Here is a 21,180-nt window from a genome sequence, read left to right on the forward strand (position 1 = left end):
AAATGGTTTTATTCTAAGCCCTGCTCGCTTGAGATACATAATAAAAAAATATTTATTTAGTGAACAAGAAATTCCACAATACAGCTTGCAAAGTTTGGGACCTGCTTCCTAAATGTTTTCTCCCATTTTGTGTCTGGGTAAATGAGACCTCTAGGGAATGAGCTCAGAATGATTTTCATCTATTTACTCACTATCCAAAGTGTCACTTGTCCTATTCTGAATTCACTGGGAGTTATTGGATTTCTCCCTTTTTAAAAGTCCTTTGCTCTGTTTACCCGCTCAACGTTTTTTTTAACCAGTTTCCATCCGTCATGCTCCTATAAAAGGTCATAAGATCTAGATCCCTCTGTCTGCCAACAGCTTAATGCTGCTGAGGGGAGGAGAAAGCGTGGTGGGGGAGAAAATTGCTGAAGGGGGAGATGGGTGCCTGAGGGCAGTCAGGTTGCTGGATGGGGGTCACTGTGGGGTATTATGAATGAGACTTAATTGGGGAACACTGGGGGAAGGGTTGATTCAGCAGGCGAGAGGAGAAAGGACTGTGAGTTTATTTAAAATGATTTATGCTCCGCACTTTGAGCAATATAAAGAGTGCCTTTTGGAAACGTCTTTCCTTGGAGTACAGCTTTGCAGTCTTGAGAGGGGATGTTTGGCGTGTGTGCTGCACTGAGATTTCTGAAATCCAGTCCTATCATTTCTGACAGGCGTGCTTCTAGAATTAAAAATATTGGCTTCTAATACATAGTACTGGCATGAGTTTTGGGATCTGGATTCTTTGACCATGGACCAGTGTGCTTAAATGATGCTTTCTGACTAAATGGGTGTAGTGAAACTTTTCTATAGAGAGCGCATATTTTACAGGAAATTTATGGAGAAAGCCATAACATTTATTTTCTCTTTAATGTGGGGGGTGCTGGTGCACAGCAAGAGAAGCTCCTCTTTCCTCTTTTACATTATGGACTCATCAGGGGAGTTCTGTGTCCTTGCAGCGGTTCCTTCAGGGGTCCAGAAGGGGGTTGATAGAGGGTAAGTGGCTGTGAAGTCAGTGGCGGGAGCATCCCAGAGCTCTGGAGAAAAAAGTTCCCCTTCGGTGAGCATTTCAAGCTTTTGGCATCAGCTAGGTTGAAGTGTACCTTTACAGTACTTATACTTTGAGTGCTTACCTTTTAATAATTTACAAAGGAATAATAAATCTAAAAGCAGGGTCCTGTTTAATGTGTTCATTTTTTTTCTGAACTGAACAGGATCCTCTGAAACGTATCATTAAGCAGACCTTTTCTTGGTATAGTACATTTTACATTTAAAGTATGCTCTACTGCCCAGCAGCTGAAAGACAAACCCGCGAGCCGTTACAAAGGTGTAGCGCTGAGGCCTTCAGTCAAGCTGTGCATTGTCGCTCTGTAGCGCATGCCTTCATTCATACATAGCTTTTAGTTAGTGTTTCCCTTTTGTTCCAGTTTGATCACATTTTGCAGAATCTTTATTGTATGATGCTTATAAGAGGCTATTTTATATTCATATAATGACACAATGGGAAAACTGTGGCTTTTAAATGTCTGCTGGTCTGGTATCCTTGTTCAGATTTCTGAGTTTGGGATAATCTTCTTAGCAGGCAAATGCTTTCCAGCCTATATATATGCAGGCATCTTGCCATGACTTTCTGGGCCCATTTAGTCTCCAGTTCATCCTTTCTGGCTCATCTATCTAGTTTCTCTAGTTGTTGCACTGTGTTCCACTATGTTGTGTCCACCCCCATTTCCCTGTTTTTTGTATTTTCCATCTATTGTTTGATGTAAACCGATATGATGTACCTACTAATATCAGTATAAAAAAGCCGTTAGTTAAAATAAATAAATACATTTTATACAGAATACTGAGCTGAAAGGGCCGGCCCGCAGGCAAGGCTGGGCACTGCTATGCAGAGGAACCTGGCCAGGTCTTAGCGGGGCAGCTGGAGATGCTGATCACAGCCTCTTTGGGGAAGTCATAGTCCTGCAGTGGCTACACCGAATGGCTAAAGTTAGGGTTCTGGAAGGGATCCTGGCCGAGGAGAGTCGCTGTAGTACAGGACTGAAAGTAAGCTGGAAGGGGAGATAAAATAGGAGAAGCCCCCTCCTCCCACTCAGGGTGCCGGATCCCAGTCCTAGTTCTGACTGAACTGAAAGCCAAAAGGAGCAGGAAAAAACTCCATGGGTCAAAAAAAAAATGGCAAGGCAAAAGGGTAAATGACTGAGCTAACAAGAACCGTGCCTTGCTTTCCCCCTCCTTTTGGCAGCCAGGTCATTTCAGAAGTTTCCTTGGAAGAAAAGCTGATACGGCATGGTTGGTAGTGCTCAGATTGTAACTCCTCAGTCTATTACAAATTGCGGCAGCTGTTCAATAAGACCCTCATCACTTTTTTTTTTCCCCCTTGTAAAGCTTCCAAGGTTGAGGAAAGGCATCATTTATTATATTTAGAAGCTGATATTCAAGGCAGTTTATTCAGGTAACTTAAGTTACCCAGACAAACCCTGAAATTCTGACTGTACGTGTCATTACCTAGTACAGAAAAGCACGCCCTAATTCAGCTTCTAACTTTCAATTGGGTAGCACTGATGTTCTGCACCACCTGGCTAAAGATAGCCGGATAAATCTAGCGCAGATTGCTCTCCTGGTAACTTTAGTTGGATATATTCGGCAGCAGACTGATCCAGGGAAGTCTCTCGGAATATCTGGGCTAACGTTTCCCGGGTACCTTCTGCTCACTGCTCTGCTCAGTATTGCTTGTTCTACAGGGATGTGTAGTGGGAATTGCTCTCTTATTAGCATAGCCGTACTCTCCTCTTGCACACAAACCAATGATGTTATTACAAACCTGGGATTAACCGAGGTCTCATGGGTGGATGGCCAGGAATCTGTTCACTATTTAGTGCTAAGCACTCAGCCTCCCAGTTCAAAAGCTTTCATTAGTTTGTGAAGCCTGATGAGTTACCTCATTAGTGCAGAGAATGGCAGGTTAATGCATGGTCTCTGTGCTATATTAGCATAGTATGCAACTTTAGCTGGGCCAGGGCCATGTTTTTGTGGCTGGTTAATTGGTTGTTGAAATCAAATGACTGTTTGGATTTGACAACAAAACACTAAATTGATTAGCTTATCAGTTAATGAACAAACCAGAGGCAAAGCACTGGTACTGAGTGCCGAGAAGCTGCAGTGTGGCTGAGCTGGACTCAAATGGTTAGAAATTCAGAACTTAGAGAAGAAACTGTACTGGAACTTTTTTTTCTTTTAAATCTTGGCTTTCACCATTGAATGAGAATTTGTAATTGTTTAATATTTTTTCTTACTAGTGATTAGTGTCTACGGGCTGTTACAGAGTCTCTGTGCAGCTATGTATCAGTGCTTGCACTGGTCAGTCTGGTTAACCAAGTCTGCTTATTCTGGTAAATTTAAGTTTATGATGTGCAGACTCTTACTGGCTAAGGAGAAAATAAGAATCCATCCATTAGTGATTGCAGCACACCTATCATCTCGTGGACATCCAGTATTATTCACCACATAGGTACAGTACTGTATAATTTGCCATGATTAATTCCTGGGAAGGTGCATATGCGCCCTCTGGACATGCTTACTGTGCTGCACATGCAGATTAATAATGATTTACTGCTGTCATCTATTCTGTCGGATGGAAAAAAATAAAATTGTGGGTTTCTTCAGGGAAAATTGTTTTATATGCTTAAACATACTATAGAAACATAGATGTTGGCAGAAAAGAACAATTTGGTCCACTTGTTTGTCCATTTTTGCCTGCCTGCTGTACTGTCACAAATCTTAATTGATTTGTGGTCTTTTTTTTCTTCCACCCCCTCTTTTACTAAAGTCCAGGGCTGGCTTTTTTTTTCGGGGGGGGGGGGGGGGGGGCACCAGACACTAGGGGGATGCCAGCACCCCCTCCCAGGACAGCCACTGGACCAAAGCAGCACAGCAGTTCTTTTTCCAATAGGAAGTGGTGCCGAAGAAGGGTTGCTGCTGCCAAGTGCTTCCCTGTCTGCTGAGGCTCACGGGCTGAAGAAGTGCTGTTACTACTGCCATCGCCATAAACAGGAGAGCAATGCTGGGATCCTGGCACTTCTAAACACCGCTTTCTGCCAGCCATCCCTCTTGGAACTGCATGAAAGAGAGAGATACCACTGTAGGAAGCAGTGTCAGTCTTTCAGCTCTGCTCTCCTGTTGGTGGGGCTGGTCCAGGGCAGGAGTGGAGGATGAGAGATGTGGGGGCAGGGATGGAAGAGGGAATTACAAGGATGAAAGAAGGAGAGGGTAGGGGTGGAAGGTGTGGATGGAGGATAGAAAACAAGTGAGGTTGCAGGCAATGGTGTGAGTGAGGCTGGTATTTTTCACTAGGGAGTGGAGGGTGCTGTTTTCCATAATTTGCACAGGGTGCTGGTTAGCCTAGAGCCATGTTTACAATGGTTCTTTTGTATGTATCCCATGCATGCTTGAATTCTGCCACCATTTTAGTTCCCATAATCCCTGCTGTAAGTCTCTGCTCCAGGTTTTCACATCCCTCTAACTCAGGGCTTCCGAAACGTGTCCTGAGGACCACGCAGCCAGTTGGGTTTTCAGGATATTCACAATGAATATGCATGAGATAAATTTGCATATATTGAGTCTCCATCACCGATGGACATGATCGCTGCTACCGCTACCTCTGACCCAACCACAACCAGGGCGAATGCGAGCACTGTGGCCGCATGTCGCCGAGGGCCCAGAGGCAGCGCGCATATAAAATTAAAGATCTACAAATAGGCATCGTCGGATCCTATGCCCTCCCCGTCTGAAGCGCACTTCTCCAGGGCCATCCAAGCAAAAGACCCCAGCAGTCAAGCGAGCCTCAAGAGGAAACATTCTGCACACAATACATCTCGTTCGCACTCTACTTCAAACGACTCCACACCAGCGCATACTTACCGGTCACCATCACCAGCATCAAAAACCACTGATGAGTCATGTAAGCTTCGAAGAATATCGCCGGGGACTAGGACCAGCCACCCCAAAAAACATACTAAGAGTTCTAGTGGACATAAACATAGACACCTCCATCATAAAAAGTATAGACATGGAGAGGTCAGCAAATCAAAAAAGGATACCATATCACAGCTCTCGGATTCTATTTCATCACACCATGAACAAACATCCAGAGCTACCTCTTCCTCGGACGCAGGATGCATACATATACCCTCGTCCTCATCCTCCTCTACGTCACGACACACCTCTCATAAATCATCACGTTCTCATTCACAACTCTTAGATGACAATGTGTCACAACCATTGTCAAAACAGAAAAGGGACAAAGGATACACCCGTTCAGCGGAGACTCCGTCAAAACCTGCTCCCCCTCAATGCCTCCTCAAACACAACAGGCATTCTCCAAATTGTCGGAAGCTTTATCCGGTTTCTTTGAAACTCTTCAAACCACCTTCAACGTGCCTCACACGTCTTCATCCAGTTCACCTGCAACACCACAGGTCTCCAGACTCCCATCACCAGAGCCTGCCAAATCTCCACAACAGTTCCTGCCTGCATTGCCAATTCCCAGGCCTAGTTCACCCCAAGAATTGAATTCACCACAATCGTCAGCAACGTCTTCTACCGGGTATCCTTCTGACCCGCTGGAACAAGCACAGGAACCGTATTCTCCACCCGAGGACCTTTCTTATCCAAAGTTTCTAGACAAGATGGGAGCCATATTGAACTTTGACATCCAAAAACATACCGATCCAAGAGCGGAGACCTTGGGACTTTAAAAAATTTTTGTTGCTCCAGGTGAACCGACCTCTCTCCCTCCGCATGAAATGCTTAACACATAGTATTGGATAAATCCTGGGAAACTCCATTCTCACTTCCAGCCGTCTCAAGGAAAACAGATTTAAAATTCCGAATGCATAAGTCACCTCGCTATACCTTACCGCAACTCCCACGTGCATCCATAGTGGTAGAGTCTGCTATGCAACAATCTAAAATATCTAAACTACATGCCTCTCACCCCCCTGGACGTGATAATCGAGTCCTGGACGAATTCGCAAGATGAGCATATCAGAATTCCATGCTGGCCGCTCGCATTCAACACCATCAATTCTACATGGTTCAATATATGTATGAATATATTCAATCGACAAAGGGCATGCTTTCCTCCACTGCGAAACCGGTACCACAACCTCTCCAAGATAATGGAGGAGTGTTCTAGGCATCTGCTTCGAACTGTATGCGAAGGGTTTGAAACCTCGTCTAGGGCTTCGGCTGCAGCCATTGCAGCGTGCAGAATGGCATGGCTGCGAGCCAGTGCGATCAGGGAAGATCTACATGAAAAACTTGCCAATTTACCATGCGTTGGGGATAATTTGTTCGATGGCCGTTTTCAGGAAACGGTTGCAACGCTCAAAGATCAAGCGGTAGCCGTACAATCCCTCACTGCTCTGTCTATCTACTCGTCCTCTCGACACTACTTCGGAGCTAATCGTCAACAATTTTCTCACTGGCCTTACAGATCTTATGAACCGTATAGACCCTCATCATACCAACCATACACATGTCCGCAGCAAACACAACCACCACAGAACAGAAGAGGCAAACCAGAACCACCACAGAACAGAAGAGGCAAACCCAGCAGGGACCACAACCTGCTATCTCTACAAAACCAACACAATCTTTTTAGAGCTGCAACCACTGCCTCAGCGCCCCCCCCCCCCCCCCCCCCCCCCCCCCCCCCGGGAAGAATCACATCAATGTTTCTACCAACTACAGGTGCTGAAAAGAATTAGACCTCTTTTCCATGCCCAAGATTTCAGAACCATCCTGCAAGCAATCATTTTTTCAAAATTAGACTATTGTAACACCATCCTACTTGGTCTTCCCGCTTCTTATACTAAACCGCTTCAGATGGTACAAAATACAGCTGCACGAATACTGACAAACTCCAGGAGAAGGGATCACATAACCCCCATCCTAAAGAGCCTCCATTGGTTACCTATACACTTTAGAATTATTTACAAGGCCATCCTTACCACATACAAAAATATCCACCTACTGGCTCCCATCGACATACAGATCCCTCTCCAACTACATAATTCAACAAGACCAACAAGAGATGCATACAAAGGATCGCTACAGGTACCACCGTCCAAATCTACCAGACACATCACACTAAGAGATCGGGCATTCTCTACAGCCATTCCACCGTTATGGAACTCCATCCCTTCAAACCTCAGACTTGAAACATGCATCTCAACCTTCAAAAAAAGACTAAAGACATGGATATTCACACAAGCATTCCCGGACTCAAACTGATCTACCTTCCACGCCAATCCTTACCTTCACATACACCATGACTAACCTTCTTGTTTGAATTTTATATTATTTTACACTATCGTTACATGTTTGAATTAATAACCTGTCCTTTCTCTTCTCTCTCTGCCAAGTTCTAATCTCCCTGTTATTTGTAACTGCCTTTTTCCGCACCATTGTTTTAGTTTTGTTTACGATGCACACTTGTTTTAATGTGAACCAGCATGATGGGACTGCGTTCTCGAATGCCGGTATATAAAAACCCTAAATAAAATAAATAAATAATCTTATCTCCCAGCATGGGCAGCGATAACATCCAATCGCTGGGTTCTCAGCATCGTACAGCATGGCTATCAGCTACAATTCACAACCAAACCCGTCCTCCCTCACCTCCCTGTGCACTGAACACAGATGTCACATCCCCACCTCAGAGAGAAATATTATCCCTTCAGCAACAGCGGGTAAGATGATCTGTTCCACTGAATGCCCGGGACCGGGCTTCTAGTCACCATATTTCCTCATTCCCAAGAAATCCGGTGGCCTTCGTCCAATTCTGGATCTTCGAGATTTAAACAAATCTCTTGTCAAAGAGAAATTCAAAATGGTATCCCTTAAATCGATTCTGCCTCTTCTACAACCCAACGACTGGATGTGCTCAATAGACCTGAAGGATGCCTATACCCACATTCCTATCCATCCTTCCTCCTGGCGCTTCCTGTGCTTCCGATACAAGGACCAACACTACCAGTACAGAGTCCTTCCCTTTTGGCATCTCAGCAGCTCCCAGAGTGTTCACGAAATGTATGGTGGTGGTGGTGGTGGCACACCTCCGACAATGGGGGTATGAGACTCTTCCCATACCTGGACGACTGGCTTCTAGTAGCCTAGACTTCAAATATACTTATCGATCATCTTCAACAAGTGATCCATTGCTTAGACGAGTTGGGACTTGTAGTCAAATATCAGAAATCAACCTTGTTCCCGACTCAAATTCTACAATTCATTGGAGCTCGATTGGATACCACACGCAGCAGAGCATTCCTGCCGGAAGACAGGGAGATAAGACGACTTCTACGCTCTCTCAAAATAACACACAAACCTTCAGGAAGACAAATCCTGACAGTACTAGGTCACATGGTGGCATCCATCTTCACGGTTCCCAACACCAGACTACATATGCGTCGTCTACAGTGGGGACTGAAACATCAGTGGAAACACACGCAACCGTTGACGAGACATCTTGTGCTCACTGCAGAAATGACGAAGGATATAAACTGGTGGCTCAACAAGTCCACACTGTCCAAAGGAGCGTTGTTCAGCATTCCCCCACACAATGCAGTCCTTACCACCGATACTTCTCGCAAGGGCTGGGGAGGACATCTGGATCTCTTGGAGACACAAGGCCTGTGGTCGACAGGGAGCAAAACCTACAGATAAACTTGTTAGAACTCAGAGCGATTCGAAACGCCTTGCAAGCATTTCATAGTCACCTGCAGGGCTGCAGGATCATGGTCTACACGGACAATCAGGAGCAATGTTTTACATAAGCTAGGAGGGTCTGGTTCATGGTCCCTATGCAGGGAAGCGCTTCTAATCTTCAAACAAGCGCAGCTTCATTCCATCCACTTGCAAGCAACATACCTTCCAGGAGTTGCCGACTGGCTGAGCCGAGTATTCCATCCTCACGAGGGGTCACTCAATCATCAAGAGGCTCAAAGCCTATTCACTCAGTGGGGAGTTCAAATGATGGACCTCTTCTCTACAGAGATGAACGCACAAGTTCCTCGTTTCTACTCAGTATGGCCCAGTCAAAAAAGAACTATGCAGGACGCCTTTCTCATTCCTTGGACGGAAAGCCTAATGTATGCCTTTCCACCCATCCCTCTCATTACCAGAACAATACAGAAATGCATAACGGACGCGGCTCAACTAATACTAATAGCCCCCGCTTGGCCCAGACAACTGTGGTACAGCTACCTCTTATATCTCTCCATCGAGGTACCAGATCAGCCAGATCTTCTAGTATAAGACGAAGGTACCCTTCTCCACCCACTCCACTCGTCCCTTCATTTGACGGCGTGGAGATTGAGCGGTTCCTCCTGACTGAGCAGGGAATATCCATGGCAGCCCAAAGTGTCCTTTTGGAATCTAGGAAACAATCGACTGGATGAAATTACAATTTCAAGTGGAAGCGTTACTCCGCCTGGTGCAGTTCCCAGGTGATTCAGCCTTTAGACTGTTCACCAGAATCTCCTCTCCTAGACTACCTCCATACCTTGTATACGTCTGGTTTAGCAACATCCTCAATCCGAGTTCACCTCAGTGTCATAGCAGCATATCATAGGCCGCATAAAGGTCACTCGATTTCAAGTCATCCTTTGCTATCTCGTTTTCTAAAACGTTTATTGTACCTTCGGCCACCAGCCTCAAAACCTCCTGTTCCATGGAATCTGAATATTGTTATTCCCTTTCGAACCAATGGACTCAGCCCACATAAAATACCTCACTTGGAAAGTTGTCTTCCTTGTGGCAGTAACATCCGCTTGAAGGGTTAGTGAATTTACAGGCCTTAGTTCACTATACTCCATACCTACAATTTCATCAGCACAAGGCAATTCTCAGAACTCATCCATCATTTTTACCAAAAGTAGTGTCACAGTTCCATTTGAACCAATCTATAGAACTACCAACATTCTTCCCTAAGCCGCACTCTAATGAAAGAGAGCGCTTGCTACATATGCTAGACTGTAAACGCGCATTAGCGTACTATAAGGAGCAGACTCACTCTGACTTCCGTACTTCTCAATTGTTTGTCTCATTCAAATCAAATGCACCAGGACTACCAGTAGCTAAACGAACCATATCAAGCTGAATAGCACAATGTATACAATTCTGCTATGAGAAACAGAAATTGCCACTGACATCCGTTCCAAATGCACACGAAGTCAGGGCAGTGGCTGCATCAATAGCACATCTAAGAAATGTACAACCCGTGGACATTTGCAAAGCGGCTACATGGTCCTCGCTTTACACCTTCACATCACACTACTGCCTAGACCAACAGACAACTGATGATGTGAAACTAGGACAAGCAATCCTACAATCTCTGTACACATAATCAAGTCTATTACCACTTTGAGTAGATCACGCAAGAACACTAAACTTTCTCACAGTGCGTGATCGGGAGCTTGGGACTCCCATGATAGCATGGCTAATTCAGCCTTGCTATCAACGGGGAAAAAGCAAGTTTGCTTACCGTAAACTGTGTTTCCGTAGATAGGATGAATTAGCCATACTGACCCTCCTGCCTCCCTGGTTAGTCGACCCATTTATTCTGCTACGCCTAAGCTTAATTACAGACTGAGTAGAATCTGTTACTTTCCTGCGCAGCCGCAGAGATCAACAACTCTAACCTCTGCTTTGAAAAGCTCCGCCTCCCAGGCCCTGAATGACAGTTCCCATGACAGCATGGCTAATTCATCCTGCTATCTATGGAAACACAGTTTACGGTAATCACTTGCTTTTGTCAGCCTTTTTTTTTTATACTGCTTTCCAGGTCAAAATAAACTGCCCAAAGTGGTGTACAATGATGAAAACAATACACGATGCAAACTGAATCAATACAAAGCAAACTTAAATCATCCATAGCATAAATTAAAATCGATCACAAATAAACTTAAAAAAATAAAAAGATAAAATAATGAAAAACGAAAAACCAATACCGCCTGAAGCCCAAAAAACAGCCAGCCACCCTCCAATCTAAACCATCAAACTGCTAAGATGTTAACATTAGCCAGATCTTTAGCTTTTTTCCTTAAAATTCAACAGACTCAACGTTGACCAAATTTCAAAAGGTTCTATAATTATGTCACCAATTGTCACCATTGTTGTATAATTGTGTCACCAGAAAAAGCTCTGTGTTTGGTGACAAAAATGTGTCCTTTGTTCAGGAAAGAGATAAGGAGATCATTTTTGAGAAATCTCTAAAAAACCGTGAAATGTTATTTTGTGGGCAAAAAGTTTTTTCCTTTCCGGATGTTTCCAAGACTACTCAAAGTCATAGGAAACAGTTTCTTAAATTAAAAGCCAAAACATTAGAGATTGGGGCAACTTTTTATTTAAAGTTCCCCTGTCAATGTTTTGTTAATTATCAAGGGAAAAAATTTGTCTTTACATTGCCAGAGCATATGGAAGTTTTTTTAAGGGATAAAGAACTAGAAAAGTTAAGTCAGGCTCCAACAACAGAAATGGTTTAAGTATTAATGAGACCTTACTCTCTCTCTGTATCTTATTTGTTTTTGTTTAAACTTTATTTTAAAGACCCCCCTTATTATTGGGATATAATCAGCCAATATACGAATGTTACCGGTTAAATTTTTATTTGTATTGTTATATGGTATGATTACATTTACTTTTTGAAGAGTTTGGAAATTATTGAATACATGAATGTGTATTTGAAAAAACTAATAAAGTATAAAAAAAAAAAAAAAAAATGTAGAGGTGGAACACATAACAGACATGTCTGCCTAGGTCTTAAATTCCTCACAGGACTATGTCATTGTAATCTGTCTATATGAGGAGGACATTTTCTCCCTAGTACATGAAATACCAATAGCATATCTTCCTGCAATAGGTAACTAGTGCAGATTGAGCTATAAAGGCATGGCTGGGGTATGCCGTGAGGTACCTGTTACAAACCTTGCTGTGATATTTTGTATTAGCTGGAGCCTACAAGTAGACTTTGATGGCAACCCTATGTATAAAGCATTATAACTAATCCATTGGAGGCATAACCAATGCTTAGACTACCACTTTCAGTATGTCCATTTCAAGAAATGGAGACAATTGTCTTGCCAATCTCAGTTTCCAATACATATTATTCATCACACAGGCTATATGTGAATCCAAACTTAATGGCAAATCAACTGTTAATGCCCAAAGATTTTACTTCTGAAACTGGAAATACAACTAACCCATGACTATTGGCAACATCTGCAATTTAGCCACATCTAGAGATCCAATGAGTCAAATTTCCATCTTGTTAGGGTTTTCTGTCAAACAGCCATGCTACCACTTTAGTCAAACATTCGCTCAGTCGAGAGATCACAACGTCAGGATTTTTTTTCCTAACTAAACTATCAGTTGAATGTGATCAGAGTACATTTGGGAAGAAAACTTATGACCTAATTAGTCCTCCTAGTGGCTGTAAGTGTGGAGACAAGGAAGAACCTTAAGGTACCCCATACAATACATCAAGAGAGGCAGATGTGACCCAAAAAAGGCTATCCATTTGATCGCACTCCTCTCAAGTCCAAGTAAACAACAAGATCTACTAGATTAAAGGCTGTGGAGAGAACCAGTAATACTAAAAGGGCATATCCTTTCTGATCTAAAAAGGCTAGGTTATCATAAAAAGTTGAAACTAGAACTGTTCCAGTATTACAGCCAGAGTGGAAACCTGCTTGGCTACTATCCAGTCTTACCTTATTATCCAAAAAAATCAGATGAGTAGTAGTTGATTTTTCATTAACCGTACCCAGATAAGGAAGCCCTGTTGTTGGCCAATAGTTATAGCAAAGGCAAAGATCCAAAGTATTGTCTAAACTTTGGCTATTGCGACCCTGTTTTAAAAACAACCTGACACATACTACTAAAAAAAGGTTGCAGATTATTCTTGCCTGAAAGTTGATAGCTGGGACATTAAGCCACTAGAGACTGGCTTCTCTGCAGCATTTTCACACTGACAGGGTGGAGGCTGGACCCATTCTGACTCAGAACTCTTGCCATTGTGTTTGAGTGCTTGAAAGAGTTAAGCTTTTAAGCAAACATGCTAACTACTAATTTCCTGCAGAAAGCAATTAAACTGCACTTATCTCAGGTCTTATGTAAAGTCAGCTTTCTGTAGGTTCCTTTTTGCTTGTTTTGAATATTTCTATTGATCTCAGCTGTGATTAATTGTCACAACATTTGAGATCCACAGTGAAGTACAAAGTAAAATATCTATTTGCAAAATGAATTCCATGTTGGAAATGTTTTGTTTCCCCTTTCAAAAAATGAGAAACCTGGTTTGGGCTTAGTAGATGTTAATGCTGGTGTAGGGTGTGACATGCTGAGCTGTGATCTACAGTTGTTTTTCAGGGAGTAACATTTTCTTAATGTACTGTGGAGTCTTGTTTTGCCTTACAAACAAGAGGATGGGAAGTGGAGATGAGGAAAGGAAGGGTTGTTCAGTTTAATCTCTATCTTCATTGTCATCTTTAAGAACACTGCACTCAAGGAAGCTGTTTCAGTTAATGAGCTGTAATTTTCCTGCCAGTAATCCTCTTTCAAAGCACAGCCAGCAGAGAATAAATTGGTTGATATGCTGCATGTTTGGGGTAGGTACTTGAAATTTCAGCCCAGAGTTTGTTTGGAAATGATACAAGATGCTGGGCTCAATGGACCTTGATCTGGCCTAGCATGGCAATTATGCACTTAGGTAAAACTGCACTGTAACACCGAAACCATTCGGAACCTAAGAGTGCTGCATATATGGAGTAGGTACTTGAAATCTCAGCCCAGAGCTTGTTTGGAATTGATAGACTCTTTCTCTTCATTCTATATGTTTACAGAGTATAATAGTTCAAAAGGAGAGTATATAATGACTGTGTGGTTCCACAGGGTTTCAGTGTTGCGGTGCGGTTTTACATAAGAATTGCCATGTTGGATCAGACCAAGGTCCATCGAGCCCAGCATCCTATCTCTGACAGTGCTAGTCCAGGTCACAAGTTGCTGACTGGATCCCAGAAAGTAGATCTAATTCCTGTTGCTCATTCCCAGGCATAGCAATAGCTTTCTTTAGTCTACCTGGCTAATAATGTGTTATGGACTTTTTCTCCAGGAACTTGTCCAAACCTCTTTCACACTCTGCTATGTAATCACCTTGATCATGTTCTCTAGCAACATATTCCAAGGATTAATAGTGTGCTGAGTGAAAAAGTACTTTCTACAAACTGTTTTGAATCTGCAGGTTATTAAGTTTTATGACATGTCCCCTTGTTTTAGTAGTATTTGAAATGGTAAATAACTGTCCTTTATTTACCCATTCCACCCTACTCATGATTTTATAAACTTCTATCGTGTCACCTCTCAGCAGTCTCTTTTCCAAGTTGAAAAGCCCTAGTCTGTGCCTTTTCATCATAGGAGAGATTTCATCCCCTTTATTATTTTTATCCTTCTATGTCTGTCTTGTAATGGGGCAGCCAGAACTGCAGAACTCAAGATGTGGTCATACCATGACGCGATACAGAGAGATTTTCTGTTTTATTCTCCATTCCTTTTCGGATCATTCCTAACATCTATTTGCTTTTTTTTGTCATCACTGCTGAGGATTTCAACTCATTGCCCAAAAGGACTCCAAAGTCCTTTTCCTGGGTGGTGACTCCCAATACAGAACCCAGCATCGTGCACCTGTCAATTGGGATTATATTCCTCGTGTATGTCATTTTGCATTTTTCCACATTAAATTTAATCTGCCATTCATTTGCCAAGTCTTCTAGTCTTACAAGGTCCTTTTGCAGTTCCTCGCAATCCACTGCTTTTTTAACAACTTTGAATAATTATAGATCATCTGCAAACTTGATTACTTCACTCATTGTTCCCTAGTAACAGGTTAGCAATTTCATGTTTTAGTTTTAGAACTGTGGGGTGGATGCCGTCCAGTCCTGGTGATTTTTTACTCTGTCACTTTGATCTATTGCATCATCCATTGTATCAGATATTTGTTTTAGTTGCTCAGAATCTCCACTATTAAATAATGAGGTCCATATTCAAAAGCATTTAGCCAGCTAACTCAGAATTTCTTTGGGCACATATTCGGCTAAATTCTAGCCAACTAATAATAAGGCAGCTAGAATGTAGCAGGCTAATTTAGGGGCATTCTGGAGGCGTATCTGGGAGGAGTTGTTAGCCAGTTAAGTTAGCCGGCTAACTCTAGTGTTCAGAGTTAGCCGGATGACTTAGCTGGCTAAGAATGGTTGGGCCAAAGAGCTATCCTAAAGTTAGGAGTCTATAGTTAGCCGGATAACTTTAAGACAGCTGGCTATATAAAATAGTGCGGTTTCACTATTGAATATACACCCCAGAGTTCTGAAGGAATTAAAAAATGAAATTTCAGACCTATTAGTAAAAATTTGTAACCTATCATTAAAATCATCCATTGTACCTGAAGACTGGAGGATAGCAAATGTAACCCCAATATTTAAAAAGGGCTCCAGGGGCGATCCGGGAAACTACAGACCGGTTAGCCTGACTTCAGTGCCAGGAAAAATAGTGGAAAGTGTACCAAACATCAAAATCACAGAACATATAGAAAGACATGGTTTAATGGAACAAAGTCAGCATGGCTTTACCTAAGGCAAGTCTTTCCTCACAAATCTGCTTCACTTTTTTCAAGGAGTTAATAAACATGGGGATAAAGGTGAACCGGTAGATATAGTATACTTGGATTTTCAGAAGGCATTTGACAAAGTTCCTCATGAGAGGCTTCTAGGAAAAGTAAAAAGTCATGGGATAGGTGGCGATGTCCTTTCGTGGATTGCAAACTGGCTAAAAGACAGGAAACAGAGAGTAAGATTAAATGGACAATTTTCTCAGTGGAAGGGAGTGGACAGTGGAGTGCCTCAGTGATCTGTATTGGGACCCTTACTTTTCAATATATTTATAAATGATCTGGAAAGAAATACGACGAGTGAGATAATCAAATTTGCAGATGACACAAAATTGTTCAGAGTAGTTAAATCACAAGCAGATTGTGATAAATTGCAGGAAGACCTTGTGAGACTGGAAAATTGGGCATCCAAATGGCAGGCGAAATTTAATGTGGATAAGTGCAAGGTGATGCATATAGGGAAAAATAACCCATGCTATAATTACACAATGTTGGGTTCCATATTAGGTGCTACAACCCAAGAAAGAGATCTAGGCGTCATAGTGGATAACACATTGAAATCGTCGGTTCAGTGTGCTGAGGCAGTCAAAAAAGCAAACAGAATGTTGGGAATTATTAGAAAGGGAATGGTGAATAAAACGGAAAATGTCAATGCCTCTGTATTGCTCCATGGTGAGACCACACCTTGAATACTATGTACAATTCTGGTTGCCGCATCTCAAAAAAGATATAATTGCGATGGAGAAGGTACAGAGAAGGGCTACCAAAATGATAAAGGGGATGGAACAGCTCCCCTATGAACAAAGACTAAAGAGCTTAGGACTTTTCAGCTTGGAGAAGAGACGACTGAGGGGGGATATGATAGAGATGTTTAAAATCATGAGAGGTCTAGAACGGGTAGATGTGAATCGGTTATTTACTCTTTCGGATAGTAGAAAGACTAGGGGGCACTCCATGAAGTTAGCATGGGGCACATTTAAAACTAATCAGAGAAAGTTCTTTTTTACTCAGCGCACAATTAAACTCTGGAATTTGTTGCCAGAGGATGTGGTTAGTGCAGTTAGTATAGCTGTGTTTAAAAAAGGATTGGATAAGTTCTTGGAGGAGAAGTCCATTACCTGCTATTAAGTTCACTTAGAGAATAGCCACTGCCATTAGCAATGGTAATATGGAATAGACCTAGTTTTTGGGTACTTGCCAGGTTCTTATGGCCTGAATTGGCCACGGTTGGAAACAGGATGCTGGGCTTGATGGACCCTTAGTCTGACCCAGTATGGCATTTTCTTATGTTCTTAAAGTTAGCTAGATAAGTTTATTGGCTAACTTTGCTAGTTGGACTATGTCTGAATATGGACCTCAGTGTTTCAGTTGTGGGTATGTTCCCAATCTCCTCCTCCATAAAGACTGAGGCAAAGAATTCATTCAGGTTTTCTGCTACTCTTATCATCCTCCCTGAGAACCCATTTTGCCTCGCTGATATCTAAAGGTCCAACTGACTCCCTCACAGGTTTTTTGCTTCAAATGTACTTGAAAAAGTTTTCATTATTAGTTTTTGCTTCACTGGCAAGCTTTTTCTCAAAGTCTTTCTTGGCCTGTCTAACTACTATTTTACAACTAACTTACCAGTGCTTATGCTCTTTGCATATTTTCTTCATTTGGGTCTGCTTTCCATTTTTTGAATGGTATCCTTTTAGCTTTAGCTTCCTTCTTTACCTCACCATTAAACCTCGCTGACAGTCATTTGGGCTTCCTTGACCTTTTTTTTTAATGCAAGAAATACATTTTATCTGGGCTTCCAAAATTGTATTTTTAAACAATATCCATGTCTCATGCAAACTTTTAACTCTTGCAACTGGAGTGCTGACTGCAGAACCTTTAATTGAAGTTGGGTTCATTGTCACTTGGGTATGCCTTCTGTTCAATGTCCACATGCTGCAATTTTGTTTCAACTCAAAATCTTTTCTGGCCAAATGTATTTTATATTCCTCCTTGCTAGACTTTGTTACTTGTTCTGTTTTTAGCGCACTGGTACCCAAATTGTCCTATTGACCCCACAACCAATTGGCTTTTCAGGCTATCCACAATAAATATGCTTGAGGTAACTATGCGTATACTGGGTCTTCAGTATATGCAAATATATCTCATGTATATTCATTGTGGATAGCCTGAAAACTTGACTGCTGTGGGGTCACAAGGACAGGTCTGGAAACACTTGATCTTTAACATGTTAGGATATTTTTTTAACATTTAAGCCCTTTTGGCCCTATTCACAAAGGGTCTGACTGACCCTTCACACAGGGTCAGTCAGAATTCCCCGCCCCCCCCCCCCCCGCGCAGAATTGCCAAATTCTGCGCAGAAAATAGCAGAGGAGACCCCGGCATGCCTGCGGCACATGGGGGCCTTCCCTTTTCGCTGCGAACAGCGCACCGGGCCTTCATCTTCACTGCGAACGGAGCACGTCCCGCGGCATGCTGGTGAGAGAGAATGTGTGTGTGAGAGGGGAAGGTGACAAAACATGGTTGGTAAGAGGGGGTGGGGAGGGTGAGAGAGAGAAGGAGGGTGTGAGAGAGTGAGTGGGGGGATACTTGAGTGTTGGTTTCAGAGAGAGAGAGAGCCTATATTTATTTTTTGTTTTTTATATACCGATCTTCTTACATTATATGCAAATCAAATCAGTTTACAGAGAACAGTTGAAGACTTGCTTGGAGGCAATTACATATAACGAACTTTTTAAATAATAGTTAAATAGAAGAAAAAAATATGACAAAAACAATATCTAAAACACGGTATTAGGAAATATTCCTATTTATACAGATGCCTTACAAGAGGCTGGTAACAGAAGCCTTAGATAACTAACTTCCTCGTGAGTGAATCGAACGAATAATTGTGATTGGGTACAGGGAGGATAGGAAGGGGTAGGACAGGGGGGAGGGGAGGGGTTAAGGGGGGTCAGGATGAGTGGGTTTGACGGGTAGGAAAAGGGTTGGAGTTAAAAGGGGAGGGAAAAATTGCATTTATAAGGGGGATTGAAGTTTAATGGGGTGGGGAGGAAGGTGGAGTTATACATTTAGAGCGAAGCGGATGCAAAATAGCAAGTTGAAAGCGGCTTGTTAGTAATCAGGGAAACACTTGGCTGAATAGCCAAGTTTTCAGTTTTTCTTGAATGACTGGTGGCAAGATTCTTGTCTGAGTTCTGGTGGAAGTGAATTCCAAAGGGAAGGACTTGCGGTGGAAAAAGCCCTGTTCCTTAGCGGAGTTTTGGCTTGAGGGATGACCAGGGTGTCTTGGTAGGCTTTTCTGATTGGTCTTGTTGATTTAATGGTACGTAGTTGATGGGTAAGATCGATTGGTGCTAAATTGTTTAAGGATTTGTGTATGAGGGTCAGGACTTTGTAGAAGACTCTATATTTAATTGGAAGCCAGTGGAGATTGTAGAGGATGGGTGTGATGTGGTCTCTCTTATTAGAATTGGTCAAGACCCTAGCTGCAGAGTTCTGTACCATCTGGAGAGGCTTGATGGTGGAGGCTGGTAGACCGAGTAGCAACGCGTTGCAGTAGTCGATTTTGGTGAGGATGATTGATTGCAGGACGAGGCAGAAGTCGTGAGCGTGTAGTAAGGATTTTAGCTTTTTCAGAACTTGTAATTTGAAAAAGCATTCTTTGGTTGTGTTTACAAATCTTTTTAGGTTCAGCTGATTGTCCAGAAGAACGCCTAAGTCTCTTACGTAGGATGTATTTTTGAGGTTGTCTAGAATGGGTGTAAGTGGATTGGGATAGGCAATGATGTCTTTTTGTGGTTGATCAATTATAATGGTTGGGATCTCTCTGTGGATGAAGTTTTCTTCCTGGGAGATAAGGTATTCTGTTTTGTCCTTGTTGATGACTAAATTGAGTTTGGTGAGGAGTGCACTAATTTCTTGAAAGCATTGTTCCCAGAAGATTAGAGATAGTTGAAGGGATTTCCTAATAGGGATGAGGATTTGTATGTCATCCGCGTAAACCAGGTGTTTGATTTTCAGTTTGGATAGGAGGAAGCAGAGAGGTAGAAGATAAATGTTGAAGAGGGTTGGGGAGAGAGATGAACCTTGTGGGACTCCCATGTTTGAACTGATTGCCTGTGATTCTTTGTTGTTGATTTTTACCTTGAAAGATCTGTTGTTGAGAAATGAACGGAACCAGTCTAGGGCAGTGCCTGAAATACCAATTGCAGCTAGTCTGTCAAGTAGGATTGAGTGGTTGACCGTATCGAAGGCTGCAGAAAGGTCGAGGAGAATGAGGAGGTGAGGTCTTTTTTTCTGAGCTTAGGAAAACAGAGTCCATGAGCGAAATCAGCAGTGATTCTGTGTTTAGTGTTTTTTGAAATCCATATTGAGATGGTGCCAGAATTTTGTGTTCTTCAAGGTAATCAGTGAGCTGTTTATTGACTATTTTTTTTATGAGGGGAGGGGGATGACTGTGAGAGAGAAGAGAGAGGGTGTGGGGGAGGGGTTGGTAAGAGGGGGAGTGGGGGGGATGCTTGAGTGTGGGTTTCGGAGAGAGGGAGCCTATATGAGGAGATTGTGAAGGAGTGTGTGAGAGATTGGGAGCTCGTGTGTGTGTGAGGGTGCTACCCTGTGTGAAGTGATTGTGTATGTGTGAGACAGAGCCTGTGTGAAGGGCTGCATGAGAGAGACATAGGTAGCCTGTGTGAGGATGTAAGTGTGAGAGAGAAAGGGAGCTTGTGTGGGTGTGTATGCAAGAGAGAGGGCCCTGTATGACGGGATGTGTGTGTATGTGTGTGTGCACGCGCGAGAGAGAGTGAGGGAGCCTGTATGAGGGGGTGTGTATGTGGAAGGAACACTCTTACAGTGAATTTCTAGGGAAATTCTGCAACTTTAATTTTTTTCTGTAATTTAAAATCTATTACTTAGACTGTCATGTAAATTGTGTTATTTTGACCAATATAAAGTTTGCAGAATTTTCAGGTTTGTGCGCAGAATTCCCCCCAGGAGTACCATTTGGCAGTCAGTGCATGTTTCCTATAAAGAGAATATCTTAAGACTCCCATTCTGTAATAGTTGGTTCCTTTCCAGGTTTTACTGTGAACTTAATTAGCTATGAAAGAATCCTCAAGTTTTGTCTGTGCCAGTAGAAATGCTCAGTGCCCAATTAGACACATTTTTCTCTGGGACCCAAGCTTTCAGAACATGTAGCACCCCTGCTATTGTCCCCCTTCACCAATGAACTCTGTTACAAATTCAGTTGAGGCAGTGCTGGATGTGCCAGGGTGAATGGATGTTGGCTCTCTGCAAGGTTGTTCTTCACTTTGAAATACCACATCTGCAACCTTGTTTAAGGAGATGAGTTAACTGGTTTCACAAAGGCAAGAGGCATTACTACTGTAATGAAAGCCTTATCCTGTCTTGTTGTTGATACCTATTCTATCACAGTG

General features: G+C 42.6%; 1 protein-coding gene and 1 long non-coding RNA gene across 4 annotated transcripts in view; one reads left to right on the forward strand and one right to left on the reverse strand.

Annotated features, from left to right (window-relative positions):
• The window catches only part of BRIP1 (BRCA1 interacting protein C-terminal helicase 1), a 309,402-nt gene that overhangs the window by 76,039 nt on the left and 212,183 nt on the right, over nucleotides 1–21,180 (forward strand). The window lies entirely within an intron of this gene.
• LOC115097122 overlaps nucleotides 1–21,180 on the reverse strand; it is a 29,516-nt gene that overhangs the window by 1,301 nt on the left and 7,035 nt on the right. The window lies entirely within an intron of this gene.

Source organism: Rhinatrema bivittatum, chromosome 8, assembly GCF_901001135.1.
Source record: "Rhinatrema bivittatum chromosome 8, aRhiBiv1.1, whole genome shotgun sequence".
Classification (NCBI taxonomy): domain Eukaryota; kingdom Metazoa; phylum Chordata; class Amphibia; order Gymnophiona; family Rhinatrematidae; genus Rhinatrema; species Rhinatrema bivittatum.